Source organism: Canis lupus, chromosome 30 (assembly GCF_003254725.2).
Source record: "Canis lupus dingo isolate Sandy chromosome 30, ASM325472v2, whole genome shotgun sequence".
In the NCBI taxonomy this organism is placed as follows: domain Eukaryota; kingdom Metazoa; phylum Chordata; class Mammalia; order Carnivora; family Canidae; genus Canis; species Canis lupus.
The window spans coordinates 21,485,291-21,498,597 of record NC_064272.1 but is presented as its reverse complement, the minus strand read 5'-3'; the positions used below and the strand labels follow the sequence as shown (position 1 = coordinate 21,498,597).

Sequence of the window (13,307 nt, the reverse complement as noted above, 5' to 3'; positions counted from 1 at the left end):
TAAAATTTTGATATATTTTCTATAAAAATATATTCACTTATAAATTCCTTTTCACTAAGATTTAGTTACTTCATTTATTCATCCACCCATGTGTTTATAAAGATTCAGAAAAACTTATTAAGTACTTAATGATGTGCTCAGCCTATTTGGAGTAGTGGGAATACAAGCTGTGAACAAAGTAGACAAGACACCCCCCCTGCCACACACACACACACACACACACACAATCTAATATTTTGGTAGGGGGAGGAAAAAAGTAAACACTTTAGAAAACTCAATATCATTTTAGATAGCAAGAAAGAAAGGAACAGGGTAATATGATAGTGCCTAGGTAGGCGGAGGTGTGATATTTCAGCTGATATTAGAAGAATATAAAAAAAACAGCAGTTTGAGGAGAAGATAAAGTAGTCCAGGTAGAAAAAATCAAAACAAAGAATCTGAGGCAAGGAAGAGACTTCTGTGTCAGGGAACACAAGGTACACAGTATAAGTTCAGCATAGTGAACAAGGGAAGACATAAAGTTGGAGAATATGGTAGACAGTGACCCCTCTCAAAAATCATGCCTTTCAATATTCATGCCCATGGTATGATGTACCACATTGACTTTATTGTGTGACTTGCTTTAGCCAATAGGACATTAGCAAGTGCAATGGAAGGAAACTTGATAAGTACTTGCATGTTGGGGTTTGTCCTCTTAGAAGGCTCTCTGCTGAAAAGTGACTTAGGCTTGACCACCAAATGATAGGAGGCACATGGAGACATACTTTGAAGAACAAGTGCACTGTGCACACAGCAAGCTCCTAGGAGAATACAGCCACAGAACTGCAGTTAACCCACCAAATCATGAGAAATGATAGATCATTGGTATTAGTTTTTGCATTTGGGGATGGCTTATTACATGATAATAGGTCACTGAAACAAAGTAGTTCCTGGAGGTGGGGTGCTGTTGTGACAGAAATCTGAAACTGATTTTGAGACAGCCACAGTGAAAGGCTAAAAGTGTGGCAAAAGCAGGGAGAAAATTGTGATTAAAGGCTGGAAAAATAGATTTGTGTGTGTGTGTGTGTGTGTTAAGATTTATTTATTTATTTATTTGAGAGAGAGACAGAGAGCACAGTAGGGGGAGATGCAGAGGGAGAGAATCCTCAAATGGAGTCCAGACTCCTCACTGAGCATGCAGCCTGACACAGGGCTCAATCCCAGGACCCTGAAATGATGACCTGAACCAAAACCAAGAATCTGTTACTCAACCAACTGAACCACCCAGGTGTCCCTATTTGTGTTTTTTGATTGAACAATTAGTGAAGCAAGGCTACAGTGACATGGAAGATAGGACATGTACTTAATGAACTTGTGGATCTGGCCTAAGGATATTTCCAGGTAGAGTGCCAAATGGGCTAACTTGCTTCTTTTCACTGACTATGATAAAACATAGAAGGAGACATGAACTAAAAGAAGGAGCAGTTCAGTTTTCAAGCAGAATATAGAGAAAATATTTGCAACCATGGGCTTCCTGGGTTGGAAAATAAAACTCTTTTTCTCAGCTTCTCCCACCGTTCCCCCGCCCTCCTCCCCCACAGGGTTTTTCAGAGCAAGAAATGGCCTGAGGGCGTTCCCAGCAAAATGTGACCATAGTCAACACCAAGTTGAGAATGTGATTGTAAGACCTATTTTAAGACTTTACAGCCCAAAGTAGAGAAAGCCTGTCTCCAATGAGGAAGTGACTTTTGTCTTATGAAGTAGATTATAATTTAATGTACAGAAAATCACAGCATTTTTAAATGAATTATACACACTTAGACTAAAGGAACAAAGATGATTTGAAATGAAGACTTCTGGGCCCCTAAATTTTCATGCTCAAGAGGCAGACTGACAAATTACTCAGCTGTAAACATGCACCAGTTCTAATGGAAAAGGAAAAAGATATCTGAGGACAGAGCCAACAGCCAAGAATAGTAGCTGGGAACAGAAGCAGGCCCTAATCAAGTAACAGTGCCTGGATCAGAGACACTGGCAACGTGTATGTGGCTGGATTTTGGAATTGTTAAGGACTCAAGCAACCATGTGCCTTCAGTTTCCTCCCCTGGGAATGGTGTCAATTGCTGTTATCCCTCTCTCACCATTGTGTTTGGGGGCTAATGAGGGAGAGGGCAGATAACTGGAATTTTTTAGTTCACGAAGTTCCAGATAGAAAAAGGCCACACCCACACTACTCATTTACATCTACACCTAATCCAGATGGTGAAATTCTGAACACTGACCTGTTGCCATATTGGATGAGACTTTGGGAGATTTGGGGAGGAGATTAATGTATTTTGCATGTGGGAGAAATGCAAATAATTTATGGCCATAAGATAGACTGTGGCTGATTAAAGATTAAAGATGGTTTTTCTGTTCCCCACATGGAGACATGGAGTCTATTTTCTCTCCCTTTGAATCTGGACTGGCTTTGTGGCTTGTTTTGACAAATAAAATGCAACAGAAGGACACTATGCCAGGACTTACAAGACTGCAGCTTTCATTTTGTCCTCTTGGAGCCCCAAGCCACATGGAAAGATGTTCAGCTACCCAGATAAAGAGCTGAAAGATGCCTGGCTAAAGAAAACTACTTTTTATAGTTATAGCTCTTCTGACACCAAGTGTGAAGGTTTTCCACGCCAAGCAATTCTCCAATGCTCTATGGATGTCCAGTGGGTGACCCACGGTTTAATTCAATTCTGAAACTGTCTACCTAGAGTTGCCACAGACCCCAGAGGCTAAGGGCTCAATCCCACAAGGCTGCCCCCACCTCCAAAGGACAATCACAAGCAGTGCGTCCCCAAGATATACATAATTCCTTCCAAGTTGGCTGCAAATTGGGAGTTCCTATGACCCCTCCTCAGGTTTGATAATTTTGTATAATGGCTCACAGAATGCAAGGACATACTTTACTTACTATTACTAGTTTATTATCAGTAACAGCCAAAGGAAGAGTTCTGGAAGAGTCTTGAGCAGGACTCTGTCAGGAGACAGAACTTCTGTCTCATGAAATTGAGATGTATACCCTCTTGACACATGGAAATGTTCACCAAACTAGAGGCTCTCTGAACCCATAGTCTGTTTCATTTATTTATTTTTTAAAGATCTTAATTATTTACTTGAGAGAGAGTACAGAGGGAGATGGAGAAGCAGACTCTTCACTGAGCAGAGAGCCTGATATGGGGCTTGATCCCAGGACCCCAAGATCATGACCTGAGCTGAAGGCAGCCACTTAACTGAGTGAGCCACCCAGGCACCCCTGGACCCATAGATTAGTCATTTTATGACATTTTAGACATTTTGTAGGCATTTTTGTTTAAATCATTGGCCATTGATAACACAGTCTTCAGGGCCTCTCCCCTCCCCTTGTTCAAAGCAAGTCAAATAGTGAATCCAGATTCAAGAGATGGGGAACTAGCATAGAACTTACTGATGAGGGCAGCCTGGGTGGCTCAGTGGCTTAGCGCCACCTTCAGTCCCAGGTGTGGTCCTGGGGACCCAGGATCGGGTCCCACATCAGGCTCCCTACATGGAAGCCTGTAGGGCTCTCCCTCTGCCTGTGTCTGTGCCTCTCTCTCTTTCTCTCTCTCTCTCTCTCTCTGTGTGTCTCTCATGAATAAATAAATAAAATTGAAAAAAACTTGATGCATGAAAATATTAAAAAAAAAAACTTACTGATGAGAAGAACTGAAAAATGTTTTTTAAATCTGTCACCATATCACAAAAATTATAGTCAAATCCTAGACATTTTTGCTTGGGAATTATAAGTGCTAAATAGAGCAGAACTAGAATGAATATCTATATAATAAAATATATGACATTTAAAAATTAATCTCATGAAAGCATTATATCATCATTTTATTTTAGCCCTAATGTCAAAATGAACCTAACTTTCTTTTTTCTTTGTTTTTAGAAAGCCTATTTTAAAAGAAAGATATAAATGCTAAAGTAGTGTTTTCAAACTGTTATATGAGTTACCAAAAAACATTTTCTCAGGTCTCAAGATCACCCCTTGTGGACACCATTGCTGATAAGAGTTGTTCTCTCCTGAAATCCTGTTAAACCTGGAGAAAAGAGAATAAGGAGAAAGCGTCATGAAAGCAGCTTGAAACTGTCAAATAAAACCTCTGGATCATTTGGTAGGTCCTGATCTACTAGAAGTCCTGCTCTAAAAACTTCTATAAAAACCTACATTTCAGAGTGTTAACTTTAACTTTTCTGGACCTGTCCTTGAATGATTAATAGTTAGAATCATACTGAGAACCAGAACTTGTAGAGAATCCTTTAGCTCACAAATTGTCGCAAATACAAGTTTGCTAACTAAAAGAGTCTGAGATTATCTGAATTTATTCAGATATTTATGTCATGGGTCAGAAAGCAATGGTGAGACTTATCTAGATTCAATAAAGAAAATGTACTCATTTAAAGGGATCTGTATGATTCTTTGTATCACCTTTTATCATCTAGAGAAATTTGTTGGACAAATTCTTTTGTTTTGATGTTGATGTTTGATTTTATTTTGATTTGAATGTTTTGATCAAGCATTCTATAAGAGAGCTTTATGTCTGCTTGAGAAGTAACACAGTTCATTCCTCAATATAGATTAAAGCTGAAACAATCTGTAATATCAATGAGGCCCTCTTTTTTTTGATATCATAATTGTGTTACCTAAGACAAAAGTTGCATGCAAGTTTTCAGTTTTACCACTAGATGGAGAACTCACCTTCTCACCAATACAAGAAATTTCCAGTGCCTACATTGTGCAAAGCTTAATGCTAGGTAGGTCATGCAGATGATCAAAAATAAGACTCGGATGATGCCCAAAATATCCCTGTTGTTTAGTAGGAATGAGACAAGAACTCAAGAATCTGTATATCAAAGCAGAATGTAAATATAAAAATACAGACAAGAAGTTCTGTAAAACTCAAAAGAAAGAATTAACTCAAACTTAGCAGAAGATTTTCGGATGAAGTAGTAGTTGAGTTTTGAAGTTCAAATAGTGTTTCAGCAGGAACATGGAGAGTGCTGCATAAGTAAACACAGAGGCAGAAAAGCATGGTAATGTGTTCACAGAACACCAAATAGGACAGTTTTCTTGGCAAAGATAAAGCTTGAAATATAAGGCTCTATTGTTTTAAACGTGGAGAGGAGGAGATTATAACTAATTCAATCAGTGATTGGGATGGCAGGGCCCAGTTTCCTTGAGGTTCCAGTCAGTGAATCAGGTTCTGTCCATCTCTATTCCCTCCTTCAGGCAGAGTTGAGACTCCTTCTTCTCCAAAGACACAACCCTCCTATCTACTAGAATGTCTAGAATGTGAATTTCTTGAGGGCAGAGATTTTTTTTCCAGTTTTTCTTTGAGTCCCTAGCATTGTGCTAGGTACATGTTAGCTGCTCTATAAGAAGATGCATATAAGAAAGCCTGGGAGCCGAGAGAAATGGGAAGTTATTGGAATGGTTTACTAGAGTTCATTACTTGATCTCGGATGGTTGCAATGAGAATACCAGAGATATTTTTTAAACTCAAAGAGGTGACAAATAAATATGTATGAGGGTAGTAAAAGTGACAAAAAGTAAACCCAAATTTACTAGCTCCACTTTTTCTCTGTTTATACAAGGTATCCATGTTATTATTATTATTCTGGCTATTTTCAAAAACTTGACCTTCCACTAAAGAATGTATATTTCACATGAGTGAGAATATTCAAAAGAGTAAGCCACATTATGGAGGTTATTCTAAAATATCCACAAATATTTTTGAGTTCAGACAGCATATTTGAATGCATAATATAAATTGCTCCAAAGTATAATGTCCAGTTAGGTGAGTTGAGGTCCTATCTAGCACAAGACATGTTTTTTTTTTTAATTTGCACAATTTAAAACGTTGTTTTTTTTTTGTTTTTTTTTTGTTTTTTTTTTATGATAGTCACACAGAGAGAGAGAGAGAGAGAGAGAGGCAGAGACACAGGAGGAGGGAGAAGCAGGCTCCATGCACCGGGAACCCGACGTGGGATTCGATCCCGGGTCTCCAGGATCGCGCCCTGGGCCAAAGGCAGGCGCTAAACTGCTGCGCCACCCAGGGATCCCAATTTAAAACGTTTTGAGTTAGTTAATATTACTTTACAAATCATGCGATTTTCATATGCGATGTAGATTTCTGGCTTCTCTTCAAATACTGTAAAATTTCATAGCAAGAGTTTCCCATTTTAACATGGGATAATCAGCTGGATCTGGGTAGAGACCACTTCTCTGTTCATTAACATAACTTCCGTCTAGTTTTCATTACTCCCTTATGTAATACACAGGATCTACTTTTTCACTTATGTTTCCTCTCTGGCCCCACAGATATTTGATTTGTGTGATCTTTGCGTCTGCCCATTTGGATCTGCAGATTTACTGGTGTTCTGAAACTTTCATATGTCTACTTTTTGTTTAGTATATAAAAATAATTGTGTACAACTGAGAATATGTGCCATTACCTCATTAAGTCAAGTGAGTTGTGTGACTAGCTACTGCATGGGGTATAACGTTTTGTAAGTGAGAGGTAAGAGTCATAGTGTAGGACCCAACAAAGATCATATGACTATGAGAACTTTGCCCCATGAGTATATGAGGACAGCAAAATGTCTATTCAAGTAGCAATACAATAAATGCAGTAACCGTGCATGCTTTGCTGGTGAGATATTTTAAAACATGTGAATGTAGGGCGCCTGGGTGGCTCAGCCAGTTAAGCATCTGCCTTGAGCTCTGGTCATGATCCTGGGATCAAGCCTCATTTTAGGCTCCCTGCTGAACCTGCTTCTCCTTCTCCCTCTGCTGCTTTCTCTCTCTCTCTCTCAAATAAAATAAATAAAAGCTTAAAAAAATACATGAATCCATTTCTTATTTTTGAGCTTCTTTGACCATGATTCGCCCCTAATTTAGCCTCCACTGTCTTCAGAAGGTTTAGGATTTTTATAGCAGGAATTTAAAGAGTCATTAACTCTTGAAGCCCATTTCAAAAGCAAGTGTTTCTAAAGCTGGGTGTGCAGTCAGGGTCAAATAGGAAAACAGAAACTGCCCCCCTAAGGATTTACAACAAAGGAGAAGTTAACATAGGTAACTGGATTCACAGGAGATGGAGAAACTGACAAACCAAAGAGAGGTGAAGTTACCCAGCAATGAATATCAGCAAGACTGGAGACAGAGGAGGAAACTGTTCCTGCAGTGAGCTAGGTCCACAGTGGACTAAGGTACCTCCTGCTAGAGATACTGCTGGGGCAGAGAGAAATAGACTTCTCCCTTCCTACCCTACCCCCACATCCTGCCAGTGTGGCTCAGGGAGGACCCAGCCAGAACCATCTGCCCTGAAGGCCTGTAGGCAAGGGTGGGTGGGGACCCCAGACCAGAGAAGGGATAGGGGCAGGGCAGGGCAAACAGGCCATGATCCACACACCAGCTACGAAGGCCAGCCATTTGAAATAGAACAAGGTTCTCTTCTGCTTTGTTTTGTTTTTAAACTCTAAAACATTCTTTCAATCTCTAAACCAAAGCATGGGGGGCTAAGTTTAGAGTTTTTAATATAAACCATAGGGTTTAGGACATGAGGTCAGGGCAAATTTCTGTCACACAAAAAGGCAATAAAAATCCTTCCTGGCTTGGGAAGAGGAGCTTGGAGAAAAGGCTGAGGAGGGAGTATGGTGTATAGCTGGGGATAAAGAACCTCAAACTTGAGATTTCTTGAGCAGGAGGCTCAGATGCTATATTCTGTGTGAAAATTTGAAAGGATGCCACCCTAGAGAATGTTCCACATCAACACAGGAATGACAATAAAGCAAAATGGTGGGGTGAGGTGCTTAGGCACAGAAACAATCTGTGATTGTGGCTTTCTGTGGGTTTTCTGGGTTTGGGTGTGTCCTGGACAAGAACCAGAGGCAATGGCCTCTGTGTGGGCTGCAGAACTGCTGAGAGGACGTTCCTGGGGAATGACTGGATTCCAGTTGAGGATAGCATACACCGGGAGCAGAGAGGCCTAGGAAGTACTCCTGGCTTCCAAGCAGGTTCTGACAGGACCACATAGCAAGTGATCCAAGCAGGTGATGACCAGCTGTTCACACAGCAGAGAATAAGACACCTTAGCTAAGCAAGGCATTGCTTTGGTCAGCAGGGTGCAAAGGCCAGCAGATCTGCAGGTGGGCCAGACACTCCTCTCCACAATGTAACACTCGCTGTGTGCCACCTGCCACCGGCACTCAGGGCAAAGCCCTGCAGACAAAGCATAGGAAGATTTAGAAAAGCCTAAATATGGAGTTTGACTTTGAATCAACTAAATTTGAATCCTGAATTGGATTTAAAGGGGAGGAAAAATAATTCTCCTTTTGCCCATCTGAGTTCTTGGCTAGGACTTCTATAAAAAGAAACAGACTAACAAGAGAAAACAGTTTATTGACAGACATGTGTATCACGTGTGGAATACATGGGAGGCCCCTTCCCCAGCAACTCAAAGGTTTGGTTAGAACTTGAATTTGTATAGTATCTTAGCAAAGGAAGAAAAAATTTTAGAGAAGTGACACGACACAGGGAAAGGACATTTAGTCTCTAGGGGTAGCAAATTGTGGAGGCAAATATCTGGGTACCTAATGGTAGATAAAGGCTAGGTAGTAAAGTTTGTTATATAGATTCTTCTGGAGACATCGCCAGGCTGACAGGGTCTGAAGTCTCCAGAGATGAGCTTTTGTCCTTTCTGGAAGGACAGGAAGAGTGACACCTTTATAAATGCATGTTCTGCTTTTGGGCAAATAGGAGGAGGGAAGGGGGAGCTTTTCTTGTATCTGCATCTTAATTGTCTATCCTTTGGCATAAGGATTATTGTTCAAAATAATCCTTATGCCAAAGTGGCATATTTAGGGGTAAGATACTCTGTCACATTTCAGCTGTTTTTGCAAAAGAGATGAACTTTCAAACTGGAGATGTCTGAGTTACCCTAAAAGGGCAGAATGAAATGTTTCCCACCATTTGTAGAAATCAGGGGCTCTTTCTATTTTTATTGACAATTAAGAAAAGTTACATTTTTTTCCATCTGAGTCATTATGACCAGAAACTTCGAACATATTAAAACATGCAGGGTTTCAGGCAATTGTGTCTACTCTGAGCTCAAGTATGCAGACTCCACACTCACACAGAGAATACAGACACACATGCATGGACACATATGCACACTGCTTGCGCATGTGTGCATGCGTGCACTCATACATACACTACCTTTCAGCCCTTCAATAGACTTCTTTGTTTTAGTCAAATAGGCCTTTCCCAAAAGCAATGAATGCCATTTTCATGAGTGAAGAACCCTTGGGCAACATCTATCATTTTTGGAAAGAAAACAAATATTCATTTACAATTTCCAAGTAGCATGCAAAATTCCAAATTCATTTCTTCTCTTGGTGAATTATCCACGGTCCCCACAGAGACATTAACTCTCATTTAGACATGCCCACTCCTAAAAGGCTTCTGTGTAGAGTCTGTATTGTATCTTTCTCTGGCAGCCCTGTAGGTGTTCCTTGGTGACGATGTTGGTCCTAAGTAAAATTCTCACATTCCTTCATCGATGGCCTTCCATTATGCTCCTACTGACCTCCAGTTCTCAGGGCCTTGAGCTATGATGTAGACATACCTCCCTAATGAGAGGCAAGCTTCAGGAAGCCTTTAGACAGAGCCCCTAAGTAGAGGGGTACAGGATGTACATTACACATCCCTGGGCATCATGTTTGTCCTAGTCTGTATGTATGACCACCCCCTCTCCCCCCACTGCCAATAGGATTGTACATTGTGGCTCTCACTTCACATGACCAAGACAAGTTGTTGTCTTTCCTTGAGAACAACACAAAGTGTGGGCTGATTCTTCAACCCAAAGCCCTCTTCTCCCTGCTGGAGGCAGCATCCTCTTTGGCTTGTGGCTGAGAAAAGGCTCTTAGCCAATGCTCTCCCCAGACCAATGAGACCTCCCCTTATTTTTTCTCTGACTCCCCAGCATACCCCAGGTCTTCTCAGCTTCCATGTCACTAGCAATGGACTCTCTTTCAAGCCTAGCTATAAAATCTTGTCTCTTTTCCCAAAGCCAAGTCTTATCAAATATCCCTTAAGCCTCTGCTTGTATGGCCTGCCTCGCTTTATGATTTTGCTTAATGCTTCATGTCTTTATCTTTCTGAAAATAGATTCAAGTTTTTTTGTTTTAACTATTCAGAGTCCAAGAAAGAAATTTTAAATATAGCATGTTCTTTCCTTTCTCCCATCCATTATCCTGTGTGTACCTCCACTTAGCACAGCTGGTCTGTGTACCTGGGCTCCAGTTGTACTTGGGAACATGGATCTTGTCCAGGTCATGGGACACCAGCAACTCAGGCTCTCTTCATCTACCAAGCATATCACAGTACCATTTCTACTGTACTGAAGCTACATATGGTGGTGTGGGCCCTCTGCAAGGGTGTCATTTCAGGGTCTCCTATGGGAAGTGAGGCATAGCTCCTTCTGCTCTGTTTGCTGAACCCGGTTCCATCAATCTGTCCCCCTACCGCAGGTCTGACTGCTCCCAGAGGAGCTGGGAGTGGCCCCTTTGGACATTTTAGCTCTCTGGCTCTCCTTTCCCTCTTTCTCTGATCTCTCTCTCTCTTTGCTGGGGGAAATTTCTTTGATTTTCTTGTCTGGGGCATGAAAAACTGCCCATGAGTCATAGTGTATTGTTCTCTACTCTATGGTTACTTTTTATAAAGCCTAACTCTGATCCTCCAATCTAGTTCAAACTTTGGAACCAAGCCCTCTTTGAATCCAAAACAAAGCCATTTCTTTGTCAAAGGCTTGGTTCATACAAATCCAAATTGCTGCAATTTCAGACTCTTTTGCCAGGTGTGAATTTAAAAATCTATGCAGCCCTTCAATTAAATTATTTTATTTATTTCTTTGTAGGTAGTGTCTGTCCTCATTGACCAATGAATGTCATTACTCAACCAGTGGAGTGTAGAATGATTTTCAGAGACAAATTCAAGATTAAAATCTCCAAATACTATCTCAGTATACCTTACAGACATGCTGAGATATTGTTATATTTTGAGATTATTGCTGATTAGATAGCTTTGTTTTGATCCTTTCTATTTCTTCAAGAATGACAACATGACTTTAGAAAATATTTGATGAGGGGTCCCTGAGTGGCTCAGTCAGTTAAGCATCCAACTCTTGATCTCAGCTAAGGTCTTGATCTTGGGGTCATGAGTTCAAGACCTGCATTGGGTTCTATACTGGGTGTGGAACATACTTAAAAAAAATTGATAAACTACTTTTTTACTAACATGTCTTGCAAAGCCACTATAAAAAGATGGTGTTAGAGTCATGGTTTAAAGGCTTTATCGACTTAGAGATTTCTTTATCACATTTGGTTATTCTGATTTAGTTAAGATCTCTTTATAATCTGATAGTAGAGAGAATCCCTACTTAAACTGGAAGATCATTTTTATAGGGAAATCAATTGAATTAAATTTGTTTTGGTAAATTTATGAGGAAATGGAATATATTTGACTTATTTTATTTACCATACTGTCTCTTTGGATCTCTACTTCAGTCATAATGTTTAGTTGCTCCTTGAGCAGAAGATTCTAAGAAGAACTATCCATTTTTCTTCAAAGGGGTCTTTAAATAAGACTTTGTACTGAATAACCAGGTAATAAAGCCCTGACCTATGTCTCCTGACCCTATAGATTTTCTCCATTTAGTATCTGTAACTGGTCTTGATTTCTGCCAGGGGCATAACCTAATATTGATGAGGAGATAATGTGTTTTTAAAACATTTTTTAAAGAATCTTTCTACCCTGTACAGTTAATGAAGAAATAATGTATTTATCAAATACTTGATGCAAAATGCAAAGTATGAATTCTAGTCACATATATACAAAGAATCCAGCACAATTGATGCTTCACTTGATAGTCTACATGATATTCTACAGTTTTAAATTGATCTCCTTAGGCTATAGCTCAACAACATTCTTCCATAATAAAGCATTTGAATTTCTAGGTATATATAACCACTTACTGTAAAGATATCCAGGCAATTTAAAAAGAGTAGGTGCATCAACTAAAGGTAATCTTCTATTTTCCTTCTCTGGGTTCTAATGTCTTCACAGAGTTACCTTACTGGGAAATCTTTTCACCTTTCATTAAAGAGTTAGCTCCTGTATTAGATGTATTCTTATAGAGGGCAATCCTCTGAAAGGAAACACGGTTATTTTACTTATAATGTGTTTAGTTAAAGTTCCACTTTCCAAATTATCCACTGAAAATAGTCTAATTTACTAACTGCATATTATATCTCATTCCTCAAAGTAGTATTAGTTCACAGTTCCAAAATATTGTTTAATTATTAAAGGCATATAACCAAAACGAAAATCCTCTTCCTTTGTTGTTAAGTGTAGGAGGGTCGGGGAGTTTCACTAAATGAAGTGTGGATGATAACCTAGGAATCTGACTATTACTTATACAGACTTTCAAGCAATCCCCCTGCCTTTGTTCCTTACACACACACACGTACACACACACACACAAATACACACATGCTCACTCAAACACCTTACCCTCTCTACCTTCTGAGGTACTTAGCACTTTAATCCCTGAGTATTTCCAGGGTTCTGTGGAGCAAATGGGCTCACTTCCCATCAGTAGCTTCATCTATGGGTATTACATCTTAAAATTGTAAGTTTACTGATTACATTTAAACATGTCATGAAATGGGGAGAGATAGGAATTTGTCTTGAAATAAGCAATAAGTGAAGCATCAGTTGTGCTGGATTCTTTGTATATATGTGATTAGAATTCATACTTGGCATTTAATCAGAATTTATATTCTAATATAAGAGTTCTAATAAAGTTCTATCTTCCATTAGTTAGAAATGACATGTCATTTTTTAAACAGAGGTAAGTATTGATAGGTAAGAAAGGAACTTTGAAGTAACACTTGCCAAAGGCTCTAAAGGACAATAACCTTGCACTATAGGTGAGGTCAAGGAACTTGACTTTGACCTTTGAAACATTCTAGTAACTCCAGGAACATATGAGAACAACACTTGACTCTGTTTCAGAAGCAGAGGAGGTATAGCTTGAACAATCAAGCTATACTTGCTTTGTGCTCCTTGCCTTCCTAGTGAATTGCCAGTAGGTGCATATAGTTTAGATTAGTGTAGTTACCAGGTAGAATGGTTACACCAAAATATCTAAGGCCAAATAGAATCCATCATTAATATGGCCTCCAGAACTGTTACATGTTTGCTT

General features: G+C 39.6%; 1 long non-coding RNA gene across 3 annotated transcripts in view; it reads left to right on the top strand.

Moving 5' to 3' along the window:
• Positions 1 to 13,307, top strand: part of LOC125754029 (uncharacterized) — a 39,283-nt gene that overhangs the window by 10,881 nt on the left and 15,095 nt on the right. For 2 of the 3 annotated variants that reach the window (XR_007407264.1, XR_007407265.1), the window contains exon 4: positions 4,015 to 4,157. This is a non-coding gene — a long non-coding RNA (uncharacterized LOC125754029). Of the gene's footprint in view, positions 1 to 4,014; positions 6,961 to 13,307 lie in introns of those variants that run through there. The other variant, XR_007407263.1, reaches the window with a different exon arrangement.